The sequence below is a fragment of the Cydia pomonella genome, chromosome 24 (genome assembly GCF_033807575.1).
Source record: "Cydia pomonella isolate Wapato2018A chromosome 24, ilCydPomo1, whole genome shotgun sequence".
Taxonomy (NCBI): Eukaryota; Metazoa; Arthropoda; class Insecta; order Lepidoptera; family Tortricidae; genus Cydia; species Cydia pomonella.
In genome coordinates this window covers 11,143,475-11,159,714 of record NC_084726.1, presented here as the reverse complement: position 1 = coordinate 11,159,714, position 16,240 = coordinate 11,143,475, and the positions used below count along the sequence as shown (strand labels likewise).

Here is a 16,240-nt window from a genome sequence, read left to right as displayed (position 1 = left end):
CTTGAGGGGGCGATTATACAAAAGATCCCCATGAGTCGAAGTCCCCGAAACAATTTGTAATATAAAGTAAGTTGCATTTTTAATTTTGAATTTCTCTTTTTGTGTGTGTGTGATACCGCCACAACTCTATAAATGACTAGACCTGGGGGCCTACCGGGAAAATCGAAATTCGCAAATTGCGGGGATCTTTCTCTTTTACTCTCACTAAGACGTAATTAGAGTGACAGAGAAAAATGCCCGCAATTGACAAACTTCGATTTTCGCGGTAGGCCTCCTGACCTATCTAAAAGTAAATACATGAATACCTATCAATCTCTAGAGGTAAATATAGGTGTAAATTTAGCCTTGGTTAAACATTAAACAATACGCATTTGTATGTAAGAAATAACAATTTCAAGAAACTTTTGATTAAGCAGCACACGTGTATAACGAATATCGTAGCTAATTGAAATTAATTAGATATTTCGAATAGAGTTAAGAATTCATAGAAGTTATTGTGACGGTTACCAGAAAAAAAAACCATTAAAATAAAATTGAAATAATCCACACCGGAAAACTCCATTATTGAACAAAGCCACTTAATTTTGTGACAAAACACAAAAGGCTGGATTCTGCTGCCACTTGTCATAGCTTAAGCTTTTTAGGGTTCCGTATAAAAAAAGTACAAAAGGAACCCTTATGGTGTGAGTCTGTCCGTCCATCCGTCTGTCTGCACATTGCCAAATATCTCGAGAACTACTTGAATGTTATGTTTAGGGTTCCGTACGCAAGTAAAACGGGACTTAGTCTCTCTGTCCGGAAGTATCTGTATGAGCCTCTTGATTTTTGACACAATCTAACGCAGGAAACCACTGGACTAATAATAACATCAAGAGATGAGCCACCTCTATAATTACTCAATTCTACATAATTAATCTACTAATTTATTAATATTATTTAAGTGATTGCTCATTAATGTTGAAAATTTCATAAAGAATTGATTATTAGCTGTAAAATTTGACATATTCAATTAAGTTTTGTATTGAATATATAATGAAATTTCTTAGATGTAATCCGTTTTCGGCTGTCAACATGCGTGCGAGTTTGTTGTTCTGTCTTCTTGTCGCGTTCGCGCAGGCCCAACGCTATCCAACTAAAAAGAACGTAAGCTATTTTTACAAATAATTATAAAATAGAAAATACATATTAACGTAACGTAACGTAATAAATATGAAAGCCTTGGTTGAGAGTACCATTTTGTACCATTTGTAGTTGAAACTCTACGTCCATGGGATCCCAGCGCGCACAAGTTTTGTGCACAAATCGCGAAACGTCTGGTTGACGTAACTGGTGACCGAAGAGCTCGCCGTTTCCTCACAAGTATCAGTATTGCGATACAAGGAGGAAATGCCGCCAGCATCATTAGTACAATGCCTTAAGGACCTAATTTAGATTTAATCTAGTTACAGTAATCCTCTGCATAAAAAAATCTCCAGTATATTAAAACAGGTCATTAATGTGTAATAAGTTGAAAATTACTTGACACATTTCGCTCCATAACGAGGTTCATCCTTAGACTGCGGGTGCAGCTCTCCGAGACCGACCGCGCGCTTTTGTGTCTCACGGAAATTATTCGACATGGTTTGCTCCATAACGAGGAGCATTAATTATTATAGACTGCGGGTTGCAGCTCTCCAACTGCGCGCTTCTGTGTCTCACGAAAATTACTCGAAATCTTTTGCTCCATAACGAGGAGTATCATTAGACTGCGGGTCGCAGCTCTCTGAGACCAACCGCGCGCTTCTGTGTCTCATGGAAATGACTCGACATGTTTCGCTGCATAACGGGGAATATCATTAGACTACGGGTTGCAGCTCTCCGAGACCCAAGTGTCTTACGGAAGTTTTGTTATTAAAATTACTTTTAAAAGTTAGAGTACATGATTATCGTCAACTCGCATTTTAGGGGAAACTTATAAACTATACTGGAGCTCCTTGATTTGTTCTGAGATGTTCTTTTGCTCGAAAAAAGCTTTATAATGTTTTTTTTTGTTAGCTTACTTTAGTGGCAAAAGCCTGCCCTCGTTTTCTCCACTTCAACCGGTCATTGGCATTTTCCCACCAGTTTGACTTTGGATAGAAATGATAGAATGCGTCCAAGTCGTCCCGTCAGATCCTTTTATCGGTTTTCATCGCATTTTCGCCATCATCAAATATCAGCCACCGAAAAAGCCGGGTTTCGACCTGGTTTTTCCACCACTGACCACCACACTCTTAATCAAATAATAAAAAGTCCAACGAGTTCAAGGTCCCTCTATATCTTGATTTTGTTGATTATAGCAAAGCATTCGATAGCATCAAGCACTCCGCTATATTCTCCGCCTATGTTGACCCGGCATATGTTGGACTCAAATAAACTATTTACAAGAACAATACAGCTAATATTAAATTGCTCGCACCCGGCCCCGTATTCAACACACAGAAAGACGTCAAGATGAACATAATGCACAGTTATTGTAAACAAAAATTAACTGCTTAACCGCCTGGTATTTTACGGCCGGCCGGAACACTCCACCTGCCACATTCCTGCATATGCTATTTATTCCTAGTTCTATCGATATCGTGGATAGCCAACCTTGTATTTCAGAGGTGACACCACCGGATCCCTTTGTTTGACATAATTATTAAAAGTTATAATATAATGATTGTCAGTCTATCATTAGTCATAATTCTGAAACCTTTAATTTTTGAGGATTTTCGTAAGGTTATCCTATAGATTAGGTTGGGTTGGGATAGATTTATGGAAATCCTGAAAAGTTACGCGTTTCTTAGAAAAATCAAATTATGACTAACAAAAATGCGGACAAACAATATATTATGACTTAAAAAATACTATGAAACTAAAAAACTTTATGGGAAAAAATTGAGATCCCGATACCACATCAACTGACGAGGGCTGCGCTGAGCATGCCGGAGATGGTAAAGTTGGGTCCGTATTAGAGTTCGAGAAATTCTATTAAATGCTTCTCTTATGTTTCGGTATTTTTGTTCCCAGTTTCAATTGCAAAACGTGTCAAAACATGTTTGTTTGACACAGTTAAAGCCCGACCAGAAATATAGAATCATTGTCAAAAGGGCGCTATTATTCTCATGTATAGAGTGACAGTTCAGTTTAGTATGAAAAATTTAGTTCCAATTAAATTCCGCAATATGGCGCGTGATCATATATTACTGATCAGACTTTACACACTTAATTGTTATAAAATAAATAAATTTAGAACTTTAGATGATACGACCGCCTACGACAGAGATCGCCGATATGCGATATACAAATAAAAATAGTAGTTTCATGTAAATAAAGTTAATGTTAGATGTGAAGTTACGTACATGTTTTTCATAAAATCATGAGTATGACACGTCTCACACACAACCTCTTCGTGCAGTAACAGTAACTTTGTTTTTTTTTCTAGCAACAGGTAAAATCATTTTTTCATGTTTTCGTTGTATTTTTTGATTACGTATGAATTAAAACTTTTGTGAAGTATTTACGACGGACGAACGGATCAGCATTGCGGTGCAATGATGCCAGCCTTCTGGGCCGGGCACCCTACCGAGCGACTTCGACTTAGGCCAATTTTTTGATTTATAAGTTTTTAATTTAAGTGTTTTTATTATGTTTTACTTATTTTTTGTTGTGCCAATAAAAATAAATACTAATATCGGTTGGTACGAAACGGTTGCTTATTATTTACTGATAGTATAGTCAAGTTAAGAAAAAGTATGGAAGTAAGTCGTGTAGTCGTGCTTTTTTTGGATTTGTTAGATGGCGCAACTAGATTGATTCCCCCGAGTTGCACCGTTTCTATTATGTACGGAAGACCGTTAAATTTGAGGTATAAACTATAAAGTGCCGTAATTTTGGAGTAAATTAAAAGCTATTAGGTTCAAGCTAAGTAGTGTATAGAGAACACCTTGGTGCATAGTATATCTTAATTAAAAAGATGTGCAATGTATGATACCCTAAAAAAATTTTTTTTTTCGATTGCGGCTCGAGGATAAGTCAGGCGGTTGGTGCATTCTCAAGATAAGCTTTTTAAAGCATTATAAACATTCAGTTAACTTTGCACGCCTGGGCAAATTATGGAACATGTATTTTTGATTATTTTGTACATTGTGCTTCGGGGGAAATTAAGAGAGACGTGAAAATTTTAAAAACGGTACTTATCTAAAGACACTACATTTGCACTAAATAAAGAATAGATTTTTTTCACCGGAAGTTTGTCAAAAAGTAAATAGAATTAATCGCAACGAACTGCAAGCGAAGGTGGTTGGCAGCACGTGGCGCGGGGCGCGCGGGGCGGGGAGATAGCGCAGCGCGCAGCTAGGGTTTGCAATATCCGACAATTTTTCGGATCCGGATACATAGAAATAGGATATCAAGAACGACTGTCAAACTTCAAAAGTGCGATCAAAAATGCAAGTTTGTGCGTAAATTGTCTATGTGAGATCAAAAATAGTGATGTCATGTTACAACATATTAATAATCTATCGGTGTTTGACTGCTTTATCGACTACTTATTCAAATGTGTTTGATTGTATAAAAAAATGTTATACGAGTAGGTATGAAGTCGCTTCCCTTATGGTCATATAGGGCCCAAAAGGTGCCTATGAAACCAGCATCATATTTTAGTATGTTGTTAAGCATGTTATTCTGACTAAAAAACCATCGGGAGACAGTTTCTAACGTGGTTAAGTCACCAGTTATGACGTCATCAAAATGGCCGGTGCCGTGTTCAGAATATTGCGTATACCACAGCAAGTATATCACATCTAAGCTTGTGTGGGGTGTCATAAAAAGCAAAATTAAATGTGCTACAATATCTTTTATACATTTGACCTTGTAAATACCATAGTTTGCGAGAAATTTTAAGTTTTATTTAAATATTCCCGAAAAAAAATCCGTTTTTTGTTTTCATCAACTTTACTAGTAACTTTACAGGAAGACATTGTATCAAGATATGAATGCTATTTTTGAAAATCGGTTTATAAACAAGCAAATTACACTATTTTTGTTCCATACCGGATGACACCACCAAGAGTCGGATGGCTGTTTCAATACAATTTGCAAGGCAAATGATGTTTAAGTAAAGGTAACTTGCTGAACGATATTTAAAGTAAAGTAATATTTTCGATAAAAGTATTATTATCAAAATTAAGAATGCTGAGATCGTTTTATTGTAATTTACTCCGGATCTAGCTAATTAAAGTTACACACTAATTAAACAAAAATATTTATTTTGTTACGTATTATTTTGTCCCAGAGCATGCACCTTCGCATGCGCAAAGCATAGTGTATTTAAATCCGTGTTTTACTCCCCCACACCCTGTACAGCGTTCTTTGCACTTGCAAGACAATAGCTCCTTGCAGAGGTGTACGCTGGTCCATCATTTTTCTTTCGCCAAGCCTAGTTGCAAGAATCTAGCATTTGTGGGTCGCTATTCAGGTAAATTGGTCCCAATGTGGGTCTGTTAAGCCCTTTTTATATGCTGTAGGAGAGCATCCTGTTGAAGGAATATAATCGATCGCTCTGGTTTTTCCTAAACAAGATCCTCCTCGCAGTATTTACATTACCTATTTGTGTCCCTACTGGGAAGTTATATGTAGGGTTTGCAATTAGAATATTGTGATATTCTAATTATTCGAATATCCACCAAAATAAATAGGTATCCGAATAACCTGATTTAGATAACACAGAAATAAAGTTTTTAACTATGTTTTAATACAATGATATCACCCCAACTAATTTTAAATGATTACTTGATTACTATAATAGCTAACATAATGTTATCTCTAAAACCGTACTTAATAAGGAGGGTTTATATCTGGATTAGCTGGTGCATAGTTGGAAATACATCCAATGCCTCACCTCGTGTTCATTCGTCATGAAATACTAACTATGAAAGCAATACTTACTTACTTCACTGGATCAGTGACCCAAAAAGAATCTTGGCCTTTGATACAAGAACAACGTCACTCTGCTCTATTCTGCACCACTCCACGCTAGTTGGATACTCCGAGGGCATTTTAGGGCTACATCGCTCCTGCGGTATATCTTTTCACAGCTCCCTATTTTTCCTACGCTTTCATCTTCTCTATCTTCATCTCTGATAGGTCCCAGAATATTCCGCCAGAATTTCGTCTTCTTCACTAAGAACTTGTTCTTTTTTTTCTGATTCAGAGTCCAAGTGTAATACTTACCGATGTCATTCATCAAAATCTAATTATTGTCTTATAGACTTGAATCATGGACAATCTACTGATCAGCTTGGACACTAGAACTCGGCGAAGCGCTGCTGAGCATCTTAGGGCATTTTGGATTCGAACATCTATCTCCTCTTCCCGATTACTTTAGGTAGGTCTTTTCTTTTCGATCTGCGGTGGCAGCATGGTTCTATTTTTATCACTTGTCACTATGCCCTTCATGACAAATGATAAAGAGCCGACCATCTTAGCCCTATTCATTTGGAGATATTCTAGTGGTTGACTATCTGACCAATTTTCTCTCCTTCCTACTCTACTATCCTCTAGCCTTGGCCTTCAGGTTGCTTTTGTTTTGAGCCTATAGCCCCAAGTCATCAGGATATCCAATGATCTAATGTTTGCATTAAGCAACATTCGCATTCATTGTATAAAGTTACTGCGTGACACCTGTATGTACCTATTAAAATTGATGTGCTGTTAGTATTTGAATTGATTAAATATATGAAAATACTATATTTAAATGACAAAATGGTATGAAATTATTCATAAATTTCATTAGAAAATTGTTCCGGTTATAGGTCAATAACCATATTTAACGGATCCGTAATATCCGGATCTTATGACCCGATATCCGGATATTTCGGATATCCGGATCTTAAAACCTACGCGCAGCGATTGTTCCGAGACAGTTTGTTTGACACTTTTGACGGGCAACGAGCACAAATCTTTCTTCTGGCATTAAAACGGAACTATTGTTTTAAACAATCATTGAGTGAACTAAGTAGTCTAACGTTTTCGTAAGTATATGGAAAAACGCGATTTTTCGAATTTAACAAACATTGAGCGTACCTGTATTTAATTTGTTGACTGTCTGTCTGCATACTCAGAAACCCTACTATTTTTGCAGTACATGCCACTACTCGTGCCTCAAGAGCCGTGCTTCGTCGGTGCATCTACGCGCGTTCCTTCTCTTGCCACTAATCACGCGCTTGTCGCTTCTGTGTATTTATTGGTCTACGTTTTTGGTACTTGATTACAAAACTGCATGTTCCGTATAAAAATGCCAATTTTTTATGGAGTGCGAATGTAAACAAAATCAAATGAATATGATTGCATCAATTTCCAATAGTATTAAAATTTCCCCCGAAGTACAACGACAGTAAAACATGAAAAACTACTTTCCGGGTGTCGCACCATGGTGCGAATTTGACATTGGATTTAGATATTTTTTCTAATTATTTACTCAATTTGCACCGAGTACATTACTTTTCCCAGACCCGCAATGGCCAAAATAGTTTTTTTTAATGTTGTATTTTTTTTTACCTGTTCCGTAGCTTAAATTAACATAAATAACACGTGCGAATTTAGATATAAGTGTTGTAAAACGTACGCCAAATTACACCGAGTACACCTTTTTTCTCTTCTTAGTTATAACCATTACATTATTTTCAGCCGATTTCACCCCTTTCCGGGGGGTGAATTTAGTAACGATTGTATAAAGTTCGATTTTTAGCCCATACAAAACAATCCGTAGTGATTTTATTAGTCCTTAGAATTAGTTCCTGACTTTAGTGAAATTTGAGTTAATTTGACCGTACTATGAATGCGCAGTGTTGATCCTGTAGGCCTAAGATGGTCAGCTCTTTATCATTTGTCACCAAGCCTGTCACGTTCTAACACATATGTAAATACGAAAATGACAGGTGTAGTGACAGGTGATAAAAATGGAACCATGCTGCCACCGCTGCTCAGTGAGGAGTGCTCACGTCTCCTGAATCATTCTGTATATATTATTTCGTATTTCTGTTCATTTTTGTCATCATTATTGTATATTAGGCGAATTATGTTGTTACATAAGATATTGAAATCATCATAACTTAGTAACAGTCTGATAGATTACATACTGTATCTCGTTGATTGTTCTTACATTGGAATTATCAGTATTCAAATACTTATTGATGAAGGAAAACATCGCGAGGAAACCTACATACATCTGCGAAGGAATTTAAAGGTGTATGTGCAGCCAGCGTAGGAGCTATCGCCCAAGCCCTCTCTTAGAGGTCTGTGCCTAGCAGTTCTTCTTCTCTCGTGTCGAGGTTCCCCTAAACAGTGGATGCCCAGAAAGCAGCGGTACTGACAGCCCGGACCGTGGCATCTCACTTTGGCGGAGACAGACAGACATATATGTGCCAGTGTCGGAGCATTTACCACCCGGCCACAAAGAACCATGGCCCATCTGGAAGGCGATGAACAGGCTCAGGTCTCAGGTTGGCCGTTGTAAACAGAGCATGGTCGAATAGGGACTGCTTCGTGGCCACTCTATCCAATGTGCTTGCGACACTGCACCACAAACCATGGCTCACCTGCTGGATTGCCCCGCGTGCCCGCACTCGTGCTCTGAATCTGACCTGCCTAGCAGTGGGACGTATAAAGGCTGAATTATATTATATTATATAAATATTTTTTCTGTGCAGCGTCTAAATGCTAGAACACTACAAGCAGTTGAGGCAACAGTTGAGGATTGTGAGAAGCAACTCGAAATAGTAAGTTATATAATAAGAAAATGGCACTTTTCAATAATTTTACAGCTCCTACGTTGTATTGAGTTGAAAGCTATTAAACGACTTTAACCTTTTAAACGCCTAGAAATCTTAAAGGCGTCGTAAGAACTCCTGTTCGTGACGCCAAGAACGCTTATAGACCGCGGCGTGGTTCGCCAGCCAGGCGCAAATTTCGTCAGTCATCGCCTCCCGGTTGATACTTTGGACTTTCACATGATAATTTTAATGATATAAAATGAAATTGAATTACTATGATACCTACCTCGAATAAAAAAATCCATACCTTAAATTACAGGCCTGTTAGTTAACATCAGATTAAATTTGAACCATTTCCTTTTACAGTTGACTGTAAGTTATTCTGATATTATTGACACAAACATACGGCCCGATTCGAAGAATGAGATACGAGATAAGTTCTCATTTAGATATCGTATGTATGTCGTATAATTGACAGAAGCAGCTCGATTCGGGCAACCAATGTCCCTTTGACGTTAGAAATATCGTAGATAGATCTTATTGGGATCACAGCGGCATCGAAATAAACGTCAATTTTGACATGTCGTTAAGTTATCGATCTTTTAACGATCTTTCCAAGATCTTAAACGTGTCTCAATCAGTCTTCGAATCAGGTTGATAGTACTAGATATTTTAAAATTTAATAATTGCATAGTCTTTATACCCTTCACATTGTTCGAGCCGTCTAAGTGCGCCTACTTTGAATATATCGAGAACTACTTATAGAATACCAGTAGCTTGTTGTTTTATTGGTAGTAGTAGTATTACTACACAGCATGACGCACTTCGCCCCCCCTCACCTTACATTAACTAGAAATGTATGCAACTTTAACTATATTCATTTAAATAATTTTATACGACAATCATAAGTAGGTATTTTACAAGCTTTTATTTACTTTCACCTGACCGTTGTCTGTTTGTAATCAAATCTTGCAAGTTAAATTTGACCCACTTCCCGGTTTCCGATGAAGCTGAAAATTTGCATACATATGTAAGTCGGGTGACAATGCAATATTATGGTACCATCGAGATGATCTCATGATGGAGACAGGAGGTGGCCATAGGAACTTTGTGATAAAACAACGTAACCTAATTGTGTTTGAGGTTTTTAGAATTGTCTCGATGAGTATTAGTTACTTGTGGAAAAAAAAGTACAGTCAGCGATATAAGCTTGTACCAAAAATGAAATTTTTGCCAAATACTTATTACATTTTCTTCTAAAAGTACTTCATTTTAATAGTTTGGTTCACTTTGCAGCACAAACCACAACTTTTGACAGGATCAAAAAATGCTAAGGTAATGTAGCTAAATAGGGTGTTTGACTACTAGTCAAAACAGTTTTTTTTTCGAACTGAATTACCTATTCGCACGTGTATCGTACAACTTTTTACAGTACGCACGCGTGCGGGAAAGACGCACCATATGTACATTACGATACAAGTGCGAAAAATAGGAAATTCGAAACGAGTGGTGATAAATTAAAACACGACCGAAGGGAGTGTTTTAAATCGACACGAGTTGCGAATTACCTATTCGCACATGTATCGTACAACGTTTTACAGTACATATGACCCTTTAAATGTTCGGCACAGTAACGTAATATGCTAATTTTCACACTAGTGCGATAAAGTAGCACCATAATATGTACTGTAAAATATTTTTCTACACACATATCATAAATCCTCTATGATGCCTTCAAATTCCGTAAATAATGGCCAACATTACGATAAACTGTTTTTTTACAACAAATTTCTTATCTGTGATAATGTTGTTATTGCTTCATAACTAAATCAAAATCGATTTGGTTATACATTCAAATTTGGAACATCTCTGAAAAAAAAGCAATTCGATTTGGCCTCTATTCTAATATCAGTCGAGATGCCTTTTTCTTCGAAATGAAATGTCAATTGCATAAAATTTTGACATATCTCGCATGTTAGGGTCTCCCCAAACCAGTCGACGCGGAGTCGGCTTTCGCCGAGTGTTTTACACCACACTATTCGCATTTAGCCGATCGACCGTCTCCGCGGTTGGACACCTGCGTTTAGCAGTCTCATCCTCCTTGCGGCCGTAGAGACGCCCGATAGCCTGCGACTTGCTATCGCAACAGTTGTAATGCGACGGTCGGCTCTCCCGTGCTCCGTCCTGCCGTCGAGACGTCAGACAGCACACGTACAGCCGTTGAGTCCGACGAACAGATGTAGGACAGCGGGTGACCGGCAATCGTAAATCTCATTTTTGGAGACTGGTTTGAAATTGAACAGACCTGTAAGATTATTTTCCTTGGTAATTGTTACATATTATATAATAAGTATAATAACCTGTGATGATGGATATTTTACGTAGACGGGCATGGAAAAAAAAGGCTTACCAGCATTTTTATCGTAGCCTACTTGTTGGAAGAGCTAGAACAGCAGCAAAAGCGGAGGCGAACGTGGGTTGATTCTTTGTGGCAATATAGATTAAGTGAAGGTGAATTTAATTTACGATATCCTCGTTTGAGACTCGATCCAAAAATGTTTTACGATTATTATGGCCGTCATCGGCTCTGTTCGGCCGTCGTCAGCTATGTTCGGCCGTCTAAGACGCTGATCGGCTTCCGCCAGCTCTGACCGGTCCTTATCGTAGGTACTCGGCCGTGATCGGAGCCGTTCAACTCTTTCCGGCACCGTACGGCGGTATAAGGAGATTTATGAATGCGAACGTGTGCGGTAGGCTGCAAACAGCGTCGTACGAATGCGAACAGCTTTACGGCAAAACGCCGTTTTCCCGTCGAAAGACGTCGTTTCGCGTGGGCCGAGCCGATCTACGACTTATTCGCTCTTATTGCGTTGACATAAAGCTTTTTCCGTACGCAATTTGCCGAAACGGCGTCGACTAGTTTGGGGAGACCCTTTAGTTTGTATCGAATGACACGGAAATAGTTTATTAGTTTGAAGTATAAAATGAATACGTTTTGTTGTTTTTAAGGTTACTATAGCAAAAGTTTCGTGTAAAATAAGCGATAAAAATATTTCGGTGACGCCACCACATATCCGCGAGTTCCGCCAAACGAGCAACAATGATGCCCAAACCGAGGCTGTAATTTGGGTTAGTGAATATTTCATAGAAAGTTTATAATATGTGTGTAGATAAAATAGTGTATGTAACTGTACATAATTCGGCATTAAACACTAGTGTGATCTCCCCACACTCGTGTATTTTAATGCCTTTTATTATGTAGCAGTCATATAAACTACCATAGAAGTAGATAAACGTTTTCTCTTTTTCTATGGACGATCATGTAGTATAATTCCCTGTTAACTAAATTAAAAATAATTAAGTTTACTTATACTAGATTATTAATTTAGTAACAAATGTACTTTTGGATAGTATCGTTACCCTTGTGTTTTCAGACTATGCGAGAAGCAAAAAATACTGCACTGGTAAGTATAAGTAATTAACGCGATTAGAAATCATTATTAAAGCTTGTTTTAAATTAATATAATTATTTTGCTTTGTTGAACCGCTTGTTCTCGACAAAGCAAAAAATACATGAAAAAAAAAATCATCAAAATATGGTTTTGCATTCTTTTTATTTCCTTTTTAGGGTTCCGTACCCAAAGGGCAAACGGGACCCTATTACTGAGACTTCGCTGTCCGTCCGTCCGTCCGTCTGTCACCAGGCTGTATCTCATGAACCGTGATAGCTAGACAGTTGAAATTTTCACAGATGATGTATTTCTGTTGCCGCTATAACAACAAATACTAAAAACAGAATAAAATAAGTATTTAAGGGGGGCTCCCATACAACAAACATAATTTTTTTGCCGTTTTTATAAATAATAGTACGGAACCCTTCGTGCGCGAGTCTGACTCGCACTTGCCCGGTTTTTTAATATCATTTTCATTAATATTAAATTAATTACTTTTATGTCCATACATCTTTGTTTGAATTTAGAGCATAATAATATTACGTATATATTCCTCTTTATCTATCACCGGTTTGACACTGACATATTCGGTAGCGTGTGCGTAACTTTCTTTATCTGCATCTCGCTCGTACTTGCATATCAGAGCAAGTGAGATGTATAGAAAGTAAGTTTCCTTATTTCTTTATTTAAGTTTATAATACTACCTTAACAGCTAGAGCCACAGCGGCACAAATTGCGAAACAGTAATACTAATAGTAATAACAACATTATATAATGATACTTACAGGCATCTCGCTCTATCACTCTCTTACACTCAATCATCAGTAGCCCAATTGCCCGCCTTGGGTGTGCTTCAAGCACAGAGTTGAGCAGAGAGTCCGCGCGCGCGCAAATAGCGGGAATCTTTCTCTTTTACTCTTGCTATTACTTAATTAGAGTGACAGAGAAAAATGCCCGCAATTGACGAACTTTGATTTTCGCGGTTATAGCCCTGGTTAACAGTGTTGGCCGAACGGTAATTGCAATTAACCACTGACCATTACAAATTGAACCGTAAAGTAATAAAAATAAATAAAAATAAAAATTGTTTATTTCGGACCAACATAATCTATAGATGTGTTAGTAGAATGTATCTTAATAGCCTAAGGGTTAGTGTACACAAGAAAAAAAATGCAAAAAAAGAAAAAAATCAAAAAACTAGAATTAAAGACGCAATACACCAAAGAACATTAAAACACAAAATATCCCGACTTTTAGGGCTACTTGTCCCTCCCTATCGTAACAGCAACCCAATATTTAATAAGCGGGCTGTCAAGACGCTAACCAGCCGCTAAAAAGCTAAAAAGACGTAAACCGTAACGGACGGTTACAAGTTACGGTTCAATTTGTAATGGTTAACGGTCAATTGTATTGACGTTTCGGCCAACACTGCTGGTTAGGCACAAATAATCGCATGAAGGCCTCTTTTTTATTTTTTTTTATTAAAAACTGATCGGCGATTGGCTCTAGTCACACCTGATGGAAAGTGAAGACAGGGCCTAAGATGGAGCTCACCGATTCAGTAGTAGCCTATTCACTCTTGCTTTAAAGAGACCGAGGTCATATTTATCAGGGAATACAGAGGGCGGGAGCGCATTCCATTCTTTAGCCGTCCGTAACAAAAAAGAGGAGGCAAACCGTTTAGTGCGAACAAATGGAATGTGTACCACGAACGGGTGCATTCGCTCCCCACGCCTGGAAGTCCGATGATGGAAAGGGGAAGGTGGGATCAGATCGTGCAGTTCCTGTGCACACTCCCCGAAATGTATCCGATAGAACACCGATAGGCTAGCGACTCGACGGCGATGCTCAAGGCTCTGTAATTTTGACTTGATAGATGGGTCATCGCCAAAAAGTCTATGAGCCCGGCGCTCTATCGAGTCCAGGGCCGCCAGCTGATATTTGGTGGAACCGTCCCATAGGTGGCAGCAGTATTCCATGCTCGAGCGGACCTGTGCTTGGTATAGGGAGAGAAGCTGTTTCGGCGTGAAATACCGCCTCACCTTAAATAGGACACCAAGTTTTTTGGCAGCAGTTTTAGCCCTGGACTCAATAGTCAACCCGAAGTTTAAGTTCGATTTTAAACTTAGACCAAGAAGCTCTAAAGTGTTAGTCACGGGAAGGGACACATTTCGGAAAGTGGGAGCCAAGGTGAACTGGCTCCGTTTTGCGGTGAAAAGACACGCCTGTGTTTTGGTGGCGTTGAATCCGACCAAGTTGGCTTCGCCCCATTCGGCCACGGCGTTCAAGGACAGATTCAAACGTTCCACCATGGTCTCCCTGAGGATCTTGGTGTCACCTTCACTGGCCCTCGCGTCAGAGAGGTATCTCTCCGTAACTGTGCTGTCATCTGCGTACCCAAAGATCTTGATCTTGAGCAGATCGTTGATGTGCAGCAGAAAAAGGGTTGCGGAGAGGACTGAGCCCTGAGGTACCCCGGCATTAATAGCCAAAAGATCAGACGAGCATCCGTCTAGGACAACTCGAATAGATCGGTCCCTCAGGAAGTCAGTGATCCAGGAGCGCAGGCCAGACGAGATCCCATACGCGGAGAGCTTACTTATTAGGCTGTCGTGCCAGACTCTGCAAGGCCTCCGCCATCTATTGTGTTTCTAATAACACCGATCGTGAATTTCGCCAAAGGGAGAAATCTACGTAACTGGAGCGAGTCGTACCCTATATTCTGTTTTTTATTCCGTAGACTAAAATGAAATGTCTTACATATGAAACGTCATTTTAGTCTACGGAATAAAAAAACAGACAACACAACAGACATCTATAGACAGAATAGGGTACGTATACGGATAAAAGTTGTGGATTTTTTGTATAGATACGCAGTCGTTAGCGAATATGTTAGGTTGACATTTCTAAAGCAGTCGTGGTAAGGCTACTTGATTTCTAAAGTCACGTTTTCGCTCAGTGTTCTGAGCAAACATTTGTTTTGAGAAAATATTCGCTCTTACCATTTACCAATTGAGCAAGTGTTTCTATTTTCCGAACGAACGAATTTTACTCATTCGGGACACTGAGTGAAAAAGCGGACTAATAATAAAAAAACAACGTTATTGAACTACATTTATTAAACTTTTCATTCTTTTGTTTTTCAGTCGGCCAAAAAACTTTTCGCAGAAACTAAAAACCAGGTACCCACTTAGCCGATTATAATTTTAAATATATAAATACCTACATATATGCCGTTTTGAAAACAAAACGAACTCATGACCTAGAGCATTTTTTGTTATTTGTAAGTTTTTAATTTAACTAATTTATTTAATTATGTTTTAACTACTTGTATTTCGTTGCACCTAGTATAATAATTAGAAGAGACAACAATTTGAAGTTTGTTAGCACGAACATCCGACATTTTATAATAGAGATGACATTTGCAGAATATTACTGTTGCAATATTACTTCCTAAAATTTGGGCAACTGATAATATTTTATAATAATGTGGACTATTTTCTAATACACTGGGTTTATTTATATCATTTTTTATGAACGACTTCTTAAAAAAGGAACAATCAAATGCTAATATTATAAACATCGGAAAAGTAGATTCAGGTAAAACAGACATACCTATATAACAATTTACTATTATAATTATTGCAGTTGTCTGTACGTATAATAAAATATTTACGCTTTATTTAAATCATATCACGTCGAAATATTGATTTTGGCTCAAAAATTTTTCGTTGTCTTATTACTGATAAAATAATAAATAAATAAATATTATAGGATATTATTACACAAATTGTCTAAGTCCCACAGTAATCTCAATAAGGCTTGTGTTGTGGGTACTAATCCACAACACAAGCCCTATTGGTGGATGGCTTGTTTGTGTTGTGGGGCTTAGTTTACCTATATCGATGACAAACATTTTCAAAAGAAATATTTAATTTCTTTATATGATTCGTCATAATCATAAAAGTACACACAGAGAGCAAGATTTTTTATTTTTATTTTATGTCGGCC

General features: G+C 38.0%; 1 long non-coding RNA gene across 1 annotated transcript; it reads left to right on the top strand.

The window, feature by feature from the left end:
- The first annotated feature begins 10,047 nt into the window (after positions 1-10,047).
- Positions 10,048-15,432, top strand: LOC133530922 (uncharacterized). The gene is made up of 3 exons (XR_009801397.1): positions 10,048-10,112; positions 12,212-12,241; positions 15,376-15,432. It is a non-coding gene; the product is annotated as an uncharacterized LOC133530922 (long non-coding RNA).
- Positions 15,433-16,240: the final 808 nt, after the last annotated feature.